At 45.5% G+C, this 21136-nt stretch overlaps 1 long non-coding RNA gene and 1 pseudogene across 1 annotated transcript in view; one reads left to right on the forward strand and one right to left on the reverse strand.

Moving 5' to 3' along the window:
* Positions 1-1160: 1160 nt before the first annotated feature.
* LOC129060570 (uncharacterized) overlaps positions 1161-21136 on the forward strand; it is a 70058-nt gene continuing 50082 nt past the window's right edge. The window contains exon 1 of the long non-coding RNA XR_008527365.2: positions 1161-3339. This is a non-coding gene — a long non-coding RNA (uncharacterized LOC129060570). The remainder of the gene's footprint in view (positions 3340-21136) is intronic.
* On the reverse strand, positions 4389-14206 carry LOC134761697 (uncharacterized; annotated as a pseudogene).

Genomic DNA, 21136 nt, shown 5'->3' on the forward strand with positions numbered 1-21136 from the left:
AGCGTGAGCAGTGTGCTTATTGAACAGAAATCGGACATTGGAAGAACAGATGCCTTCAGCTCAAAAGAAAACAAGGTGACTCAGAGCAAGAGGCCCCGGACAAGGAGGAAGGGGCCCAGCTCGACCTGGCAGAAGTAAGTGTTCTTGGACTGAGGGAGACCGGGCTCAAGGGTCCCCAAAGAGCCTGTGGACAGAATGACAGTCGGGGGTAGAGACGTTGATTTTCTTGTAGATACCGGTGCTGAACATTCGGTAGTAACCGCCCCGGTCGCCCCCTTCTCCAAAGAGACTATTGACATCATCGGAGCCACGGGGGTTTCAGCAAAGCAAGCTGTCTGCTTGCCTCGGACTTGCACTGTAGGAGGACATAGAGTGATTCATCAGTTTTTGTCCGCGCCTGACTGTCCCTTGCCCTTGTTGGGAAGGGACTTGCTTAGCCAGCTGAGAGCCACTGTCTCTTTGACAGAGCACGGCTCTTTGCTGCTAAAGTGACCCGGAACGGGAAGCATTATGACCCTTACGGTCCCCCGAGAGGAGGAATAGAGACTTTTCTTAACTGAGCTGGGCCAAGAGAGAAGACCAGCTCTGGCTAAGCGGTGGCCAAGAGTAGGGGCGGAAGACAACCCTCCAGGGTTGGCAATCAACCAAGCCCCCAGACTCATAGAAGTGAAGCCTGGGGCCCAGCCGGTTAGGCAAAAACAGGACCCGGTCCCCGGAGAAGCTCTTCAAGGTATCCAGGTCCATCTCAAGCACCTAAGAACTTCTGGAATTCGAGTTCCTTCTCAGTCCCATGGAACACTCCCCTCCTGCCTGTTCCCAAGCCAGGGACCAAGGACTACAGGCCGGTACAGGATTTGCGCTTGCTTCATCAAGCTACAATGACTTTCCATCCAACACTACCTAACCCGTACACATTGTTGGGGTTGCTGCCAGCTGAGGACAGCTGGTTCACCTGCTTGGACCTGAAAGAAGCTTTCTTTCATATCAGATTAGCCCCAGAGAGCCAGAAGCTGTTTGCCTTTCAGTGGGAAGATCCGGAGTCAGGTGTCACTACTCAGTACACTTGGACCCGGCTTCCCCAAGGGTTCAAGAACTTCCCCACCATCTTCGGGGAGGCGTTGGCCCCAGACCTCCAGAAGTTTCCCACAAGAAACATAGGCTGCCTGTTGCTCCAGTAGGTTGATGACCTTTTGCTGGGACACCCTATGGCAGTCGGGTGTGCCAAGGGAATAGATGCCCTGCTCCGGCACCTGGAGGACTGTGGGTATAAGGTGTCCAAGAAAAAGGCTCAGATCGGCCGACAGCGGGTACGTTCCTTGGGATTTACTATCTGACATGGGGAACGCAGCCTGGGAGCAGAAAGAAAGCAGGTGATTTGCAATCGACCGGAGCCTAAGAGCGGAAGGCATGTGAGAGAATTCTTAGGAGCTGTGGGGTTTTGTAGACTGTGGATCCCAAGCTTTGCAGTATGAGCCAAGCATTTGTATGAGGTCACAAAGGGGGGGACCAGGAACCTCTCGTATGGGGATCCCAACAGCAGCAAGCCTTTCATGAGTTAAAGGAAAAAACGGATGGCAGCCCCAGCCCTGGGGCTACCTGATCTGACAAAGCCTTTTCCATTGTATGCGTCAGAGAGAGAAAAGATGGCAGTTGGAGTTTTCACCCAAACTGTGGGGCCCTGGCCGAGGCTGGTGGCCTACCTCTCTCAACAACTAGACGGGGTTCCTAAAGGATGGCCCCCGTGTTTGAGGGCCTTGGCAGCAACTGCCCTGCTAGTACAAGAAGCAAATAAGCTGACTCCTGGGCAAAACCTGCACATAAAAGCCCCCCATGCTGTGCTGACTCTAATGAATACTAAAGGACACTGTTGGCTAATGAATGCTAGACTCACCAAGTACCAAAGTTTGCTCTGTGAAAATCCCCATATAACCACTGAAGTTTGGAACACCCTAAACCCTGCCACCCTGCTCCCGGTATCAGAGAGAGCCCTGTCGAGCATGATCGTGTACAAGTGTTGGACGCAGTTGACTCTAGCAGACCTGACCTCCAGGACCAGCCTTGGGCATCAGTAGACCGGGAACTGTAAGTGGACGGGAGCAGCTTCATCAAGCCACAAGGAGAGAGATGTGCAGGGTATGCAGTGGTAACCCTGGACACTGTGGTTGAAGCCAGATCGTTGCCCCAGGGCACTTCAGCCCAGAAAGCTGAACTCATTGCTTTAATTCGGGCCTCAGAACTCCCTGAAGGTAAGACTGTCAACATTTACACTGATTCTCGGTATGCCTTTTGAACGCTTCAAGCGCATGGAGCATTCTAGAAAGAAAAGAGCCTATTGAACTCTGGGGGAAAAGACAGAAAATATCAACAAGGAATCTTGCAATGATTAGAAGCAGTATGGAAACCCCACAAGGTGGCAGTTACGCATCGCAGAGGACACCTGCGAGCTTCCACCTTGGTGGGTTTGGGGAATTCCCGCGCTGACTCAGAGGCTGGAAAAGCAGCATCTGCCCCCTTCCGGGCACCAGTCACAGCCCCTCTGCTCCCTCAGGCACCTGATCTTCTACCTACTTCTTCTAAAGAAGAAAGAGACTTTCTCCAGGTAGAGGGAAGGACAAGTGATGGAGAAAGGATCGACTGGGTTACCAGATGGGAGAGCAGCTGTGCCACAGCTGCTAGGAGCCACAGTTGTACTGGCTTTCCATGAAACCACCCATCTAGGTCAGGAATCACCGCAAAAGTTGTTAGGCCAGTATTTCGACATCGCGCATTTGTCAGCCCTTGCCAACACGGTGACGCAGCCGTGTGGTGTGTAACCTGCCGACAGCATAAGGCGAGGCAAGGTCCAGCCATTGAGTCCGGCATACAAGCTGATGGAGCAGCCCCCTTTCAAGATCTCCAGGTAGACTTCACAGAGATGCCAAAGTGTGGAGGTAACAAGTATTTACTTGTTCTTGGGTGTACCTACTCTGGGTGGGTGGAGGCTTCTCCAACACGAACTGAGAAAGCTCGTGAACTAGCCCGTGTGCTTCTTTGAGATCTCATTCCTAGATTTGGACTGCCCTTACGGATCGGCTCAGATAACGGGCCTGCGTTTGTGGCTGACTTGGGGAACAGAAGACGGCACAGGTATCGGGGATCACATGGAAACTACATGCCGCCTACCGGCCTCAGAGTTCCGGAAAGGTGGAGTGGATGAATCGGACTATCCAAAATAGTATTCTTGTCTTCCCCGCTGGATATTAAAAACAATACCACAAGGGGCGTCCAACCACCTGCCAAAGTTGAGGGGATGTTATCCTCTCCACCCCGCCCCCGGATATTAGAGACAACAACTCAGGGGTAATGTACACCCACTGCTTTCTTGGGAGTAATATCATCCTCTCCCTTCTTGGATATGAGGCAAAATATCACAGTGTGCGTGTACGCCTGTCGCGAAATTGGATGTAATGTCATCCTGTGCCTCCCTGGATATGACGAACAATATCACGGGGGTTGTACAACTTCTGAGATATGGGGAGTGATATCATCCTCTCCCCTCTGGAAGTTAGGGACTATATCACAGGGGTAGTGTACACCCTCTGTGATGTTGGGTCTAATATCGTCCTCCCGCCCCCTGGATATTACAAACCATATCACAAGGGGCGTGTACACACACTTTGATATCGGTATGAATACCATCCTCTCCCTCTTTGGATATTCGGCGCAATATTTCAGGTGGGGTGTACACCACCTGCGATATTAGAAGTAGTATTATTTTCTCCCCCCGTGGATATTAGCAACAATATCACAGGGGCTGTGAATATCCCCTGCAATATTTCGAGTAGTATCGTCATCTCCCCTCATGAATATTAAGAACAATATCGTGGGGGGACCTGTACACCCCCTTTGATATTTGATATCATCCTCTTCCCCCCGGATATTAGGAACAATATCAGGAAGGGATGGACACACCCTGCGATATTTGCTGTCACCTAATTGTCTCTCCCCTAGATATTAGGAAAAATGTAACTGGGGATGTGAACAGCCCTGCGATATTGGGAGAAGTATCATCCTCTCCCTCCTTGCATATTAGGAACAATAGCACGGGGTGAGGGGTGTACTGCCTCTGCGATATTGGGAGTAAAATTATCCTCTCTTCCCCTGGATATTAGGAAGGGTATCAGAGTGGAAGGGTGTACATTCCCTGCGATACTCAATGGAATCTTATCCTCTCCCTCCCAAGGTACTAAGAACAATATGACAGGAGGGTCATACACCCTCTGCGATATTGAGAGTCATATCATCCTCTTTCGCTCTGCATATGAGGAACAATATCACAGGGTTGTGTACACCCCCTGCGATATTGGGAGTAATATCATCCTCTCTCCCTCTGGATATGAGGAAGAGAATCACAGGGCCGTGGACGCCCCCTGCGGTAGTGGGAGTGATATCATCCTCTCTCCCTCTGGATATGAGGGAGAGTTTCCCAGGGATGTGTGCAACCCCTGCAATATTGGGAATAATATCCTGTCGCCCTCTGGATATCAGGAAGAGTATCACATGGGTGGGTACACTCCCTGCAACACGGGGAGTAATATCATCCTCTGCCCCCCGGATGTTCAAAACCAAATCATGCGGTTGGTACACCTGTTGCGATATTGGGAGTAATATCTTCCTCTCTCCGCCTGGATATTAGGAGTAATATCACAGGGGTGGTTTATATCCCCTGCGATATTGGGAGTAATATCACCCTCTCTCCCCCTGGATATTAGGAACAACATCACAGGGGGTGTCCACCCCCTGGGATATTGGTGTCAAACCCCCGTGATATTAGGAGTCATATCATGCTCTCGCTGAAGGGGTGGCCTGCCCCTCCACACCTGTGGGTATTTCTAGTCTCGTGGGATGAGAGACGGAGAAAAGAAATAAGGCACACAGACAAAGTAGAAAGAAACAACAGTGGGTCTAGGGGACTGGCACTCAGCACACCAAGGACCTGCACCGGCACCGGCCTCTGAGTTCCCTCAGTTTTCATTGATTATTATTCTCATTATTTCTGCAAAAAGGAATGTAGTAGGAGAGCAGGGTGATAATAAGGAGAAGGTCAACAAAAGACATGGGAGCAAAAGAATCTATATCATGATTAAGTTCAAGGGAAGGTACTACACCTGGACGTGCACGTTGGCCTGATTTATGTTTCTCTCCACCTGAACATCTCAGCGGAGTAAAGAATAACAAGGCAGCATTACTGCAAGCATGTCTCCCCTCCCGCCACAGGGCAGCTTTTCTCCTATGTCAGAGTTGAACAAGTGTACAGTCGGGTTTTACACCGAGACATTCAGTTCCCAGGGGCAAGCAGGAGACAGTGGCCTTCCTCCATCTCAGCTGCAAGAGACTTTCCTCTTTTACTAATCCACCTCAGTACAGACCCTTTACGGGTGTCAGGCTGGGGGACAGTCAGGCCTTTCTCATCCCACGAGGCCATATTTCAGACTATGACATGGGGAGAAACTTTGGACAACACACCGCTGTCAAGGGCAGAGGTCCCTGCGGCTTTCCACAGTGCATTGTGACCTTGGTTTATTGAGACTAGAGAATGGCAATGACTTTTTCCAAGTATACTCCCTATAAACATTTTGTTAACAAGGCACATCCTGCACAGCTCTAGATCCCGTAAACCTTGATTTTATACAACACATGTTTTTGTGAGCTCCAGGTTGGGTCCAAGTGGCTGGGTCAAAGTGGCTGGGGCAAAGCTACAAATTAACAACATCTCAGCAAAGCCATTGTTTAAAGTTCAGGTCTTTTTCAAAATGGAGTCTCTTATGTCCTCCGTTTCTACATAGACACAGTGACAGTCTGATCTCTCTTTCTTTTCCCTACACTTCCCCCTTTTCATTTTGACAAAACCGCCATCGTCATCATGGCCCATTCTCGCTGGTCACTGTTTCTCCAGAGCTGCCGGATACACCGGTAGAATAACAATAGAGAACACAGACATACAAGGATTAATACAAAATTTGCAATAGTGGAATTTCCAGTGGTTTTAACCCAAGTGACAGGGTTAAGATTTGTGAGGCTATTAACAGATTTTACCATTGCCTCCCATTCTGGCACCAGATTTCACTGGGCTTTTGATGTTTCAAAAATTTGTTCTTTCAATTTAGAAACATCTAAGGTTAGATTATCTTCTCTTCCTTGTAGATGGCATCTAACCATGTCCCAGTGATGTTCAGATTCATTCTTGGCTCCAGGTGTAATACAAAAATCTAATGTATTCCAGTCACACTGTAACTGAGAAAGATATTCCAAGCTCATGAGCCTATCTCCCATCCAGATAACAGTTTGTCTAAGATCATTAATTGGATTTCCCAATTTTTGATCTATTTGAGTCTAAGAATTCCACAATTTTGAGGAATTCTTTTGCCAATTATTCACATATTCTGCAGTTTGAACAGAGGAGTGTAAAGCAATTCCAGCAGCTGCAGCAGTAGCTGTGACTGCAATAAGACCCATAATCACTGCAATTAAAGTAAAAATGAATTTTTTAGATCTGGTTAGGACTCCTTTTAATACTTCTGTGATGATATGTACGGATGGAGAAGCCTCCCACGGTTGGTCCGTGGACACGGGGATCCACACGCCTTCTCTTGCCATTACTAACAGAACACGATGCTGCCAATCCAAAGTTGAATCAATGCAAGTAAACAACCTGCAATTTTCACAGGTTATAGTTTGGGAATCTGGTTTAAGAACTATGTTTCCTACAACCAGCATAGAAGGGGGTTTTACACAACTTTGCAAAGGAATTGTCAGATTGGAACTTAGGTTAATAGTATAATATGGCTTATGATTTCTTCTTCCCATAAGTTGATTTCCAGACCAAATTCTAATGTGGTATGAGGCCACAGTGAGCTTCCATAATTCTGGGTGTTCAGGACCAACAACAGGACTAAGTAACTTTGGTCAGGGTGATGAAATCCCCTTTTCACCCCCTTTCCAATGATAGGGTGATTCTAGCCTTCTATAAACCTGGTCTAGCTTTTTAGTTAAATCACTATCATAGGCTGGATTAGTGGGCCAGACAGATGGAGCCTGTGAACATGAGTGAGTCTGGCCCATACAATCATAATATAATTGGCCTCGAGGGGCCCAGTCTATAATAATTCCAAATTTATGGTTTTGTAGTACCACTGCAGTATCAGCCACACATTCTTCCCAAACTAAGACTTCTGGGTCTTTTGATTCTTTTGGAATTTCCTTGGGACATGGTTTCCCTTTAGGCCTAAATTGTAAGGATCTTTGATAGGAAGAATTCTGTAAATTATTCACTTGTGACTCAAGTGACATTCCACTTATCCTATGATAAGTAAATTTACTGGTGGCACTGACAGTAGGTACTTCTACCAATCAATTTTGGATTGTAGGCATTAAGCATCCTGGTGCTTTTCCCAGGCAAATAGGAGGATAATGGTACCCAGTGGAAATGTTTATCATCATTCCTTCTTCTTCAGGTTGGGCAGGGCCACGGTCATCTGTGGGGCCTTGTACCCATGCACTGTTATTAACATCTACTTCAATAGGATTATCTATCCAAGTGACTGCCCGAATTCAGGCTGGGAAAGGCACATAGGCCCAATAAGTATAGTTAGCTGCAGCGGCTCCTGCAGACATAGGGAGACTTACCACCGTTGATACAATCACGAAAGCTGCAAGCAGCATATTCTCTGGAGTTTGTGTTACCCTGGTGTTTTCCAGGCTTTTTTCAGCTAACTGTGCCAGCTTCTTTAGCTGGGGCCAGGTCGGAGGCTCCGCCTTCTTGGTGGATGGCAGCTTCATCTGTTCTTCTGATATCACCATTTTGTTCACCCTGCGAGTTGATGATGTTCGATTGCGGGTTCTCTGTGTCTGGGGAGGCGCCTTCCTTTGCATCTCTGGTGGGTTCATTGTAGAACTTCACATGTCTAGCGGGTACCCAAACAGGAAGCTGATTTTCTCCTGCTGAAACACAAGCAAAACCTCTCCCCCATGTTATCACCTTACCTATTTCCCATGTTTTATGTTTGTTGTGTTTCCACCAAGTCAGTTTTCCCTCATGTGGGCTGTTCTTTTTACCAGTCAAATGTTGTTCTGCAGAAGTAGTGGTCTGATTTCTATATATATTTTAAAAATTTAAAGTATAGAGTGCTAGATTAAGTTGCATCTGGGTAGTGTTATACTCATTACTGTCTTTTTCCTTTTTTTATTTTGTTTAACCGATTGAGCTTTGAGTGTTCTATTAGTTCTTTCAATTATGGCCTGTTCTTGGGAATTAGAAAGGATTCCTGTGGTATGTGTAATATTCCACTGATTTAAGAATATTTGAAATCCTTTACTAGAGTATCCTGGCCCATTATCTGTTTTAATTTTTTCTGGAACTCCCATGACTGCAAAAGAAGCTAATAAATGTCTTTTAACATGGGAAGTACTTTCTCCTGTCTGGCAGGTTGCCCATATGAAATGTGAATAAGTATCAACTGTCACATGGACAAATGACAATTTTCAAAATGAAGGTGCATGTGTAACATCCATTTGTCATAATGCATCAGGACATAAGCTTCTGGCATTAACTCCTGCCTCTTGAGTGGGCAGGTGTAAGACTTGACACTGAGCACAATGTTGTACAATATTTTTTGCTTGTTTCCGTGTGATATCAAATTTGTTTTTAATCCTGTTGCATTTACATGAGTCAGCGCATGAAGTTCTTGTGCTTCCATGAAGGCAGATGATACTAGCAAATCAGCTTGTTCATTGGCCTTAGTTAAAGGCCCTGGGAAATTAGTATGTGCTCGAATATGAGTAATATAAAATGGGAAATTTCTCTTTTCTCACAGTTTGTTGTAACAATTTAAAGAGCTGATTTAACTGATCATCCATCCTATATTTGATTAGGGTTGTCTCAACATCCTTTGTAGCCTGTACTACATATGCAGAATCTGAAACAATGTTAATAGGCTGATTAAAATCTTGTAAAACTGAAATGACAGCAATCAATTCTGCTCTTTGAGATGAGTGATATTGAGTTTCAATGACTCATTCTTTTGGCCCAGTGTAAGCCACTTTTCCATTGCTGGAACCCTCAGTAAACACTGTGAGAGCATTTTCTAAAGGTTTATGTCTGGTAATTTTAGGTAAAATCCAAGTAGTCAATTTCAAAAACTGGAAGATTTTTGCTTGTGGGTAATGATTATCAATAATTCCCACAAAATCAGCAAGACCAATCTGCCATGCACCAGAATTGATAAAGCTTGTCCAACCTGTTCCTTGTTTAAAGGAACAGTGATTTTATCTGGGTCATTTCCACACAATTTTACTATTCGTAGTCTTGCCTGACCAATTAATGTAGCCATTTGATCTAAGTACAATGTAAAAGTCTGAAGTTTACTGTGGGGAAGGAATGACCACTCCACAAGATCTGTATTTTGAACAATAATGCCTGTTGGAGAATGTGCAGTAGCAAAAATTAAAAGTTGAACTGGGGCTAAGTGATGTATTCTATTTACTTGTGCTGACTGAAATTTTTCTTCAACTAATTCAATTTCTTTAGTTGCCTCTGGAGTTAATGTTCTTTTACTATTCAAGTCTGGATCCCCTCTGAAGATAGAGAACAAATTTGATCTGGCATAAGTAGGGATGCCTAGAGTTGGCCGAATCCAATTAATATCTCCTAGCAATTTTTGAAAGTCATTTAATGTTCTTAATGTGTCTTTTCTTATTTCTACTTTGTGTGGTTGAATTTTTCTCTCCTCTACCTGCATTCCCAAATAATGAAAAGGAGTGGAGGTCTGAATCTTATCAGATGCCATTGTCAGGCCTGCGTTTGCAACCTGTGTCTGCAGAAATGTGTAACAGTCAATTAATTTGTCTCTTGTTTCTGCAGCACACAAAATATCATCAAGATAATGAATGATATAAGAGTCTGAAAACTTGTCTCTAACTGGTTGAAGAACTTGAGCTACAAAAGTCTGACACATAGTTAGACTACTAAGCATTCCCTGAGGCAACACTTTCCACTGAAATCTGGTGGCTGGTTCTTCATTATTTATGGCTGGTATCATAAAAGCAAATTTTTCAAAATCCTGTTTTGCCAGAGGAATGGTAAAAAAGCAATCCTTCAGATCAATTATAATTAAAGGCCAATCTTTGGGGATCACGGCTGGAGAGGGCAGCCCAGGTTGGAGAGGCCCCATGGGTTGAATTCTTGCATTAACGGCTCTTAAATCGGTTAGCATGCGCCCTCTGCCTGATTTTTTCTGACTTGCAAACACAGGAGAATGCCAAGGTGGAAATAAAGGCTCAATATGTCCCTTTTCTAATTTTTCCTTTGCCAAGAAGTGTAAGACCTGCAGCTTTTGTTTTGGTAGTGGCCACTGATTTACATATACAGGCTTTTCCGTTTTCCAAGCTCATGGAATGAGTTTTGGAGGCTCTACAGTGGCCACCCCGAAAAAGGATACCCTAGTCCTTTTCTTTCTGGATTTCCCTTAGCCTCAACCGGAACTTTAATGTCTTCTCCATTTTTCCCTAGTCCTTTTCCAGGGAGATATCCCATTTGTGTCATGATTTTTTGACTCAGGGGGCTGTATATGGAGACTGGAATAGTAATCTCTGCATACCACTGTTCTAATAAGTCTCGGCCCCATAAATTAATTGGAATAGAAGTAATCATAGGCTGAACTGTACTTTCTTGATTATCAGGTCCTAGACAATGTAAAATTTTGGCACTTTGATACACTTCTGAGGCAGTGCCCACACCAACAAATCCTGCAACAGGCTTTTGTTTAGACCAATTATTTTTGGCCATTGATTTAAGGCAATGATAGAAACATCAGCCCCAGTACCTACTAGTCCTTCAAACTGCTTTCCCTGAATAGTAACTGTACACACAAGTCTATTCTCTGAGACCTGACTAGCCCAATAAACAGCTTTCGCAGCAGGGTTGGTACTTCCAAACCCTCCTGTTCTTTCTGTTTTGCTATCCCCAATTTTACTATAAGGCAAGAGCAGTAATTAAGCAATTCTATCACCTGGATTGGCACTCCAGGGAACAGTAGAGCTGATCACTAACTGAATTTCCCCTTTATAATCTGAATCAATTACCCCAGTATGAATTTGAACTCCCTTCAGATTTAGACTTGATCGTCCTCAAATAAGGCCTACCGTCCCTTCTGGCAGCGGGCCATATACCCCTGTAGGAATCTTTTGCGGGGGCTCTCCAAGGAGTAAAGAAATCATTTGTGTAGAACATAAATCTACTGCAGCGCTGCCTGCCGTGGCGGGGGAGAACTGTTGTATTGTTGTAATTGGCCGATTTCCTGAAATGGTGGTATTTACTGTGGGGGTTGTTGTCCCTGAAAACCCTCAAGAAAAAATGGCTGAATCAGGAATGCCCCACTTTTTTGCAGGGCCTGGGACTGGCCCCTGTTCCTTTTTCCTGACAATGGTTGTCCATTTTTATCGAATGTAGAACGACATTCCTTAGCCCAATGATTTCCTTTTCCACATCTTGGACACAGGCCAGGAGGCTCCTTTTTATTGCTCTGTTTATTTAAGCCTGGGCAATTCTTTTTTAGATGACCGATTTGACCACAATCATAACATTTTCCCCCAAATGTTTCAACTTGTCCTCCTAAAGCAGCCCCTGTAATTGCTTGAGCCAATAGCATTGCTTTATGCATAGCTCCTCCAATCCCATCACAGGCCTTCACCTATTCTGTAATTACATCAACTCCTGCTGAAACCTTTCCTCTTAATGGCTTTATGGCCGATTGACATTCTGGATTTGCATTTTGAGAAGCCATTATTTCTACAATAACTTTTTGGACGTTATTAACTGCAATGGATTTTGGAGCTGCATCTTGCAACCTTGCCACAAAGTCTGGATATGGCTCCTTAGAGCTTTGTCTGATTGAACTAAAAGAAGGGCAGGAGATTCCTGGGTCCTGAATCTTTTCCCAGGCCCTGAGGCAAATAGCTCTTAGTTGTTCAATAGCTTCATTTTCCATTACTGATTGTTGGTTAATAGTGCCCCAATTTGGACCTGTTCCTAGCAATTGGTCTGCATCTATATAAACAACAGGGTTAATAGCATGATTTTTATGTACCTGTTCTTGTACCCCATCAATCCACCAGGTTTTAAACTGTAGATACTGAGAGGGTGAAAGGGAAGATTTAGCCAAAATTTCCCAATCATAAGGAATAAGTCTATTTCCACGAGCAATGGAATCTAATAATGTTCTCATATAAGGAGACGTGGTTCTTTCGTATCTTTTAACATTTTCTTTCTGCTTCTTTCATATCTTTTAACATTTTCATGGTGAAAGATTCATATCTAGCCTCAGTTCGGACAGACGCTCCTGCTTGACTCCCTTTCCCGACCGGCATCGGTTGTAACATTACCGGATACTGCCATGCCTCAAGATCTCCCCGTTTTCTGGCTGTAGCAACGGTCCCATGCAGTGCACTATCTTGTCCACTAGGTGGTAATGTAGGATCAAACGCCATCGCCCTGGGTTGTTGCTATAGTGCCTTGCTATTTGGCACAGGACGCACAGCCTGAGATCCATACGGAACCTCTGGAGATGGCGGATACTGACATTCGGCTGGCGGCTGGTGTTGACAAACTACCGATGGTTGGGTTTTATTTTCTACTGGCTGCTATTGCGGATACTGTGCCTGGATTGGCTTTTGAGATTGTGATGTCACAGGCATCTGAACCGCAGGAGAAGGAGTTGGTGGCCATCGTGGTTTAAACTCTGATGGCCCAAATAATTCTGGACCTCCTTCCCCCAGTTTTGATGATTCAGGATATATTACCTCCTGTAATTGATTATAGTCAACATTTTGGGTTGACCGAGCCATTCCAGGCTCTACTGCATTTTTACAACGTGAACTTTCCATTCCTTTTTTAACTCTGTTCCTGCCTCTTCTTCACAATCTATTACTCAGCTTTCAGGGGCATCAAAGACTGAAATGCTGTCTTCTTCTCTTTGAAATGGTTCTAAAGTTGCTTTAGTAATGGCCCAATCATTCCATACTGTAAGTGGGATGATTTGACCTTCCCTAGTTGCTTGTTTTAGTTCTTTGCCAATTTCTTCCCAATCTTTTAAATCTAAAGTTCCCTATTCTGGAAACCATGGGCAGACTTGTTCTATTGTTTGAGATAGCGTGACTAGATTTTCTGTAGAAGCTTTAACTCCCCGTCTTCTTAAGAGAATTTTAATGAAGCTGAGATAAGAGGCATATTTACTTTCAATTTGCCCCATTGTTACCCTGGATTCCTCCAAGGGCACAAGCTTACCGCAAGGCTGACTGGATGTACTCGGGAATCTCTCGTCGGCTGTCCTCAATGTTCACATTGTTAGCGTACCTTCACCCTAGAGAAAGGCACCTGCGTTGGGTGGCAGAAGAAGGGGTGGCCTGCCCCTCCACACCTGTGGGTATTTCTAGTCGTGTGGCATGAGAGATGGAGAAAAGAATTAAGACACAGAGACAAAGTAGAAAGAAACAACAGTGGGTCTAGGGGACTGGCACTCAGCACACCAAGGACCTGCACCGGCACCGGCCTCTGAGTTCCCTCAGTTTTTATTGATTATTATTTTCATTATTTCTGCAAAAAGGAATGTAGTAGGAGAGCAGGGTGATAATAAAGAGAAGATCAGCAAAAAACATGGGAGCAAAAGAATCTATATCATGATTAAGTTCAAGGGAAGGTACTATGCCTGGACGTGCACGTAGGCCAGATTTATGTTTCTCTCCACCTGAACATCTCAGCGGAGTAAAGAATAACAAGGCAGCATTACTGCCAACATGTCTCGCCTCCCGCCACAGAGCAGCTTTTCTCCTTTGTCAGAGTTGAACAAATGTACAGTCGGGTTTTACACCGAGACATTCAGTTCCCAGGGGCAAGCAGGAGACAGTGGCCTTCCTCCATCTCAGCTGCAAGAGACTTTCCTCTTTCACTAATCCACCTCAGCACAGACCCTTTACGGGTGTCAGGCTGGGGGACAGTCAGGTCTTTCTCATCCCATGAGGAAATATTTCAGACTATCATATGGGGAGAAACCATGGACAATACCCCGCTTTCAAGGGCAGAGGCCCCTGCAGCTTTCCACAGTTCATTGTTCCCCTGGTTTATTGAGACTAGAGAATGGCGATGACTTTTACCAAGTATACTGCCTGTAAACATTTTGTTAGCAAGGCACGTCCTGCACAGCCCTAGATCCCTTAAACCTTGATTTTATACAACACATGTTTTTGGGAGCTCCAACTTGGGTCGAAGTGGCTGGGTGAAAGTGGCTGGGGCAAAGCTACAAATTAACAACATCTCAGCAAAGCAATTGTTTCAAGTACAGGTCTTTTTCAAAATGGAGTCTCTTATGTCTTCCCTTTCTACATAGACACAGTGACAGTCTGATCTCTCTTTCTTTTCCCTATACTCGCCCTCTGGCTATTAGGAACAATATCACGGGGTGAAGTGTGTACACCTGTGCGATATTGAAAGTACTATCATCCTCTGTGCCACGGGTTTTAGAAAAGAAATCACAGTGGGTTGTACAGCTGGTGTGATATTGGTAGTAATATCGGTCCCTCCTTCCCTGGATATTGGGAACAACGTTACAAGGGGCCTGTACACCACCTGCGATATTCGCAGTCATATGATTCTTTGCCCACCTGCATATTAGGAACAGCATCACGGCGCGGGTGTCGTGGAAAACCCCGGCTATTTGGAAAGTATCATCCTCTTTTTCCCTGGATACTATGAAAAATATCACAGCAGAGATGTACACCTTCTGCGATATTGGGAGTAATATTATCCTATCCCACCCTGAGTATTTAGAAATCCATCACGGTGGGGTGTACACCCCTGCCATATTGGGAGTAGTATCATCCTGTCCACTCAGGAAATTACGAACAAGGTCATGGGGGGTGTACTCCCCCTGTGATATTGGGAGTAATGTCGTCCTCCCCAAACCTGGATGTTAGCAACAAGATCACAGAGGGGGTGTACGCACCCTGCGATATTGGAAGTAGCATGATCCTCTGCCCCCCGGATATTGGCAAAATTATCACAGGGCGGGTGTACATTTCCTCCCGTGTTGGGAGTCATATCATACTTTTCCTTTCTGGATATCAGGAGTTAAATCCCAGGGTGGTGTGCATTTCCTCCGATATGGGGGGTAATATCATCCTCTCCCCGTTGGGATATTCAGAACTGTATCCGGGGGGGTGTCCACCCTGTGCGATATTGAAACCAATGTCATCCTCTGTTTGCTTGGATATTAGACACAATATCACAAAAATGTGTACAACCCCTGCGATATTGGAAGTAATATCATACCCTCCTTCCCTGGATATTAGAAAACAGTATCATCGGGGTGAACACCCCCTGCGATTATGGAAGTAAGATTTTCTTTTTTTTTCTTCTTTTCTTTTTCTTTCTTTTTTTTTTTGAGACAGAATTTCACTCTAGTTGCCCAGGCTGGAGTGCAATGGCACGATCTCGGCTCACTGCAACCTCTGCCTCCCGTATTCAAGCAATTCTTCTGTCTCAGCCTTCCGAGTAGCTGGGATTACAGGCATGTGCTACCATGCCCCGTTAATTTTTTTTTTTTTTTGTATTTTTAGTAGAGACATTGTTTCTCCATATTGGTCACGCTGGTCTTCAACTCCCGACCTCAGGTGATCCGCCCGCTTCGGCCTCCCAAAGTGCCGGGATTACAGGCGTGAGCGACGGCACCCAGCCACCACTTAGCATTTTCATTGTACATTTCTTGAAGTTATAGATTTCTACACACATTGATTGTTGCTTTGTTGTACACTTATTTAGACATAAAATGAGAAATCGAAAAGAATAAAATGGGCACAGTATCCCTAAAGTTTCACATTCCGAGACATCTTAAAAATATTTGCTTTTTAGAAATTTGTTTCAATGAAGAAACTGTGGTATGCACACACAATGAAGTATTCTTCAGCCTCAAGAGGAATAAAATCCTCTCCACTGCAGAAAAAATGGATGAGACTGCAGGGTCTGTATGTTAAGTGAAATAAGGCAGGCACAGAATGACAAATATTACACGTCCTCACTTCTGTGTAGGAATAAAAAAGAAAATGTTGGCCAGATGTGGTGGCTCAGGCCTGTAATCTCAGCATCTTGGAAGACCGAGGTGGGCGGATCACCTGAGGTCAGGAGTTCAAGGCCAGCCTGGCCAACTTGGTGAAACCCTGTCTCTACTGAAAATGCAAAAAATTAGCCAAGGGTGGTGGCGTGCGCCTATAGTCCCAGCTACTCGGGAGGCTGAGGCACAAGAATCGCTTGAACCCGGGAGGTGGAGGCTGCAGTGAGCCCAGATTGTGCCACTGCACTCCAGTCTGTGCCACAGAGTGCGACTCCATGTAAACACAGCACAAAACAAAATGAAACAAAACCAAAAAACAAAAACAAAAACAAAACCAGACAGACACTTCTGACACAGGAGGCAACATGGATGAACCTTGAAGACATTATCGTCAGTGAAATAAATAAATCCCAAAAGGATAAACACGACCAGGCTCAGTGGTTCGCACCTGTAACCCCAGCACTTTGGGAGGCTGAGGCAGGCGGATCCCTTAAGGTCAGGAGTTCGAGAGCAGCCTGGCCAATATGGTGAAAGCTCCTCTCTATTAAAAATACAAAAATTAGCTGGGCGTGGTGGCGCACGCCTTTAATCCCAGGTACTCCGGAGACTGGGACACAAGAATCGCTCAGACCCATGATATGGAGGTTGCAGTGAGCCGAGATCACGCCGCTGCACTCCAGCCTGGGTGACAGAGAAGTACTCTGTCTCCAAAAGAAAAAAAAAACATTCACCACGGCATGATTCCAACTTCTATCAAGTGTCTAGAGTAGTTAAACTCACAGAGTTGCAAATTAGAATGGTGGCCCCCGGGGTGAGTGAGAGAGAGGAGTGGAGAGTTTGGTGAATGGTGCAATTTCCATTTTGAAAGATAAAACTGTTCTGGAGATGATGGCGGTGATGGTTGCTAAACAATGTGAACGTACTTAATGTCATTCAACTGCCAACTGAAAAGTAGTGGAAATTGTCGTGTTTATAGTGGCCATTCTAGATGAAATCATATATATTTATAACTTTTAGTATTGATACGTGGTATATTTTCCCATAATAAAAGATGAAAATGAAAGCAGTTGGATCTTTAAAAAGAAAAGAAAGAGGCGAATAATGAAGGGGGTGGGTCGCCCCTTCACAGCTGTGGGTGTTTCTCGTTGGGTGGAACGAGAGACTTGGAAAAGGAAAAGACACAAAGTGAAGAGAAAGAAATAAGGGGACCCAGGGGACCAGCGTTCAGCAGATGGAGGATCCCACTGGCTTCTGAGTTCCCTTAGTATTTATTGATTACTTATCGGTGTTTTTTAGAGAGGGGGATGTGTCATGGTCACAAGACAATAGTGGGGAGAGGGTCAGCAGACAAACACGTGAACAAAGGCCTTTGCATCATAGACAAGGTAAAGAATCAAGTGCTGTGCTTTAGAAATGCATAGACATAAACATTTCAATGCTTTGTTAAGCAGTACTGCCGCCCACATGTCTCACCTCCAGCCCTAAGGCAGTTTTCCCTATCTCAGTAGATGGAACGTACAATTGGGTTTCATACCGAGACCTTCCATTGCCCAGGGACAGGCAGGAGACAGATGCCTTTGTCTTGTCTCAACTGCAAGAGGTATGCCTTCCTCTTCTACTAATCCTCCTCAGCACAGACCCTTTACGGGTGTCGGGCTGGGGGACGGTCAGGTCTTTCCCTTCCCACGAGGCCATATTTCAGACTATCACATGAGGAGAAACCTTGGACAATACCTGGCTTTCCTAGGCAGAGGTCCCTGCGGCCTTCCGCAGTTTTTGTGTCCCTGGGTACTTGAGATTAGGGAGTGGTGATGACTCTTAAGGAGCATGCTGCCTTCAAGCATTTGTTTAACAAAGCACACCTTGCACAACCCTTAATCCATTTAACCTTGAGTTTGACACAGCACATGTTTTAGAGAGCACGGGGTTGGGGGTAAGTTCACAGATTAACAGCATCTCAAGGCGGAAGAATTTTTCTTCATACAGAACAAAATGGAGTCTCTTATGTCTACTTCTTTCTATACAGACATATTAACAATCTGATCTCTCTTGCTTTTCCCCACAAATAATACACACAAGCTCCCTCCTGATGACAGGAAGAGCCCCAAAGCTTCTGTGGACACTCACTTTTCTCTTCTTCCTGCATTCTTATGAGGAAATCTGTAGAGATTGGGGAACTTGGGCGACTGTGGCTAATGAGGAGCTCTGTGCCTTGAGCCCCCCAGGCCATAGAATAGTCAATACTCGGTCTGTGCCTCCAGCCCTGCAGTGTGAGGTTCCAGTCCTGTGGGCTCCACACCCGTCACCTGTATCAGGAGGCTCATGTCTCACCCTGTCTTCTTGCCAGCCTTGAGGACGGAGTCTGAGCCTCCATCGTGCACCACGCAGGGAGGACAGTGGACCTGTTCTCTGTGGTCATGGCCCAGCAGAGGGGAAGGGCAGTTCAGTGAGTGCTCAGGGACGGACGGTCGGGAGCCTTGCTTTGTTTCCTCATCCTCAGGACAAACAGGACAGTGCGGTGGGCAGGTGGGAGGAGACCAAGGTGCAAACTCTCCGCTCAGCAGACTGTGGAGTTTCTGTTCTTGCTTGTGGTGGGGGGTCTCAGAAATCTTCTTCAAAATTTTGCCTTCCTCCCCCACTGCTTGTCCTTTTCATAGACGCCTCACCCATGATAGCAGGGAATGACTCCCTCTTAACTAATCCATAAGAACAACAAAAAGATGATGAAGGTGATGATGAGGATAAAGAGGCTGAAGACAGACAGCGGGGCATCATGAACCCTTACTGAGGCCTTCGTAAAGGCCAGGCTCTGAGCTCTGTGGTCTATGCAGCTTGTTTCATTTCAGCTGTGTAGTCTCCCAGTTATTAGTGCACACTTCATGCTGATTTTACGGACTAGAAAAGGAGCAACGCATTTTCATAGAACTTGTACCAGATCATGAAGTCAAAAAGGGTGAAGTCCAATTTGAACCAGGCAGTCAAAGTCCAGACACATGGCATTTGGCCAGTCCTCTCCCTGCATCCAACCTGCCCTCCCAAATCCTTGTCCCTCAGGCCGATGTCCCTGCTCACTGTGCCCTTCCCTTTGGGGGTTCCTCGTAGACCACAGCTAGGCCAGTGGGTGCCACAATCACTGTGTCAAGTAGAGAAAGGGCAGCTGAGATGACATCAGAGGTTCCAGAAAACATGGGCACAGGATCATTCGGGACACATCTCTCTCTTGCCCCTGTTCCTGGCTTTCCTTACCGCTCTCGACTTCCTCAAAGGAGTCATCAATTCGGAGTTTGGCTTCCATTCCTATTGAGGAAGCTGGAAACCATTTCAAAAAATGCTCCTCAGGTGTGCCTGTGGTTAAGAACTCTGAGCTCTGCTTACAACTTTTGGAAACTGGGCGCGGTGGCTCACGCCTGTAATCCCAGCCCTTTGGGAGGCTGAGGCAGGCGAATCACAAGGTCAGGTGTTGGAGACCAGCCTGGACAACATGGTGAAACCCCGTCTCTACTAAAAATAGAAAAAAATGAGCCGGGCATAGTGGCGGGCGCCTGTCATCTCAGCTACTCGGCAGGTTGAGGCAGGAGAATAGCTTGAACCTGGGATGCGGAGGTTGCAGTGAGCCGAGATCACTCCACTGCACTCCAGTCTGGGCAATGGAAAGACCCCGTCTCAAAAAAGCAAAACCAAAACCAAAACCAAAACCACAACTTTTGGAGAGTTGGAAGACCATGAAGTCTAGTACCCGGGACTCAGAGTCTGGCCATGAATTTGGAATACCATCCTTTCTACTTCTCTGTATGGCAAGGGGTGAGAGGTCCATCCTCTGAGACTCAGCACTCTCATCTGAGCTGATTTCGAGTTGATCCAATGGAAGCGAGCGATGATGAAACCGATCGTGGGTGCCCGCTGCGTGATCTCTCTGTGATGGATGCATAAAGTCAAGGCAAATTGAATTTTAGGTACATTCGTGACTATTTTCAGCTTCAACTCCATGCAATTCAACGGAAATATCCCCTGACCTGCAGTTCTGCTTTCCCTGCATTCCAGACGGGACATTTTCTTTTGCCCTTATCTCAGAAATTACTGAGTATTGTGAGAGGAACAAGTGAGTCTCTTTTCTTTCTGATGCCCCAGAGCCTATATCTTGCTTGGCACAGAAGAGATGTCAAAAGTAACAATCTATGTTAACTCTTGAATTGACACTTCCTTGGTTCGCAAATATTGGCTGTCATCGGTGTGACTTCGACTTACTTGATTCTTTTTGTTTTTTGTTTTTTCAGACAGAGTTTTTCTCCTGTTGCCCAGGCTGGAGTGCAGTGGTGTGATCTCGGCTCACCGTAGCCTCTGCCTCCCAGGTTCAAGCCATTCTCCCGCCTCAGCCTCCCGAGTAGCTGGGACTACAGGCACGCGCCGCCATACCGGGCGAAGTTTTTGTATTTTTAGTAGAGTCGGGGTTTCACCATGTTGGCCAGGCTGGTCTTGATCTCCTGACCCCGTGATCCGCCCTCCTCGGCCTCCCAAAGTGCTGGGATTACAGGAGTGAGCCACCGCGTCTGGCCGAACTTTCTGATGAAAAGTCTAAGTCCACCTAAGCTAAGGACAGGAGTTATAGCTTACATGAATTTTCAAAGAAGACTCACCGATTTGAGGAAGCAATTACTCTCTTGAAGGAGAAAAGTCAGAAAACGTAATGATGAAATCACTAGGACCTAACCGGCATGTGGAAATATTTTCTGCTTATGAACTATCAACTTTCATTTCATTTCCAGATGACATGGTCTCAGCTGTTATACAGTGTTTATAAATGCTCTAAATCAAGGGAATTTGTATCAATCTAGTAGCACAAAATAAAATATTTTATTTTATTAGTAATAACATCCTTCTAGGGTATTACAGATAACGTCACAAGGTTAACACCTTCTGTGACATTTTGTATACTCTTTGTGACATTGAGAGAAACATTCCCCTAGGATTTTATGAATAATGAGACACGCGGTGTACACACA

The sequence above is a fragment of the Pongo abelii genome, chromosome 6, assembly GCF_028885655.2.
Source record: "Pongo abelii isolate AG06213 chromosome 6, NHGRI_mPonAbe1-v2.0_pri, whole genome shotgun sequence".
Taxonomy (NCBI): Eukaryota; Metazoa; Chordata; class Mammalia; order Primates; family Hominidae; genus Pongo; species Pongo abelii.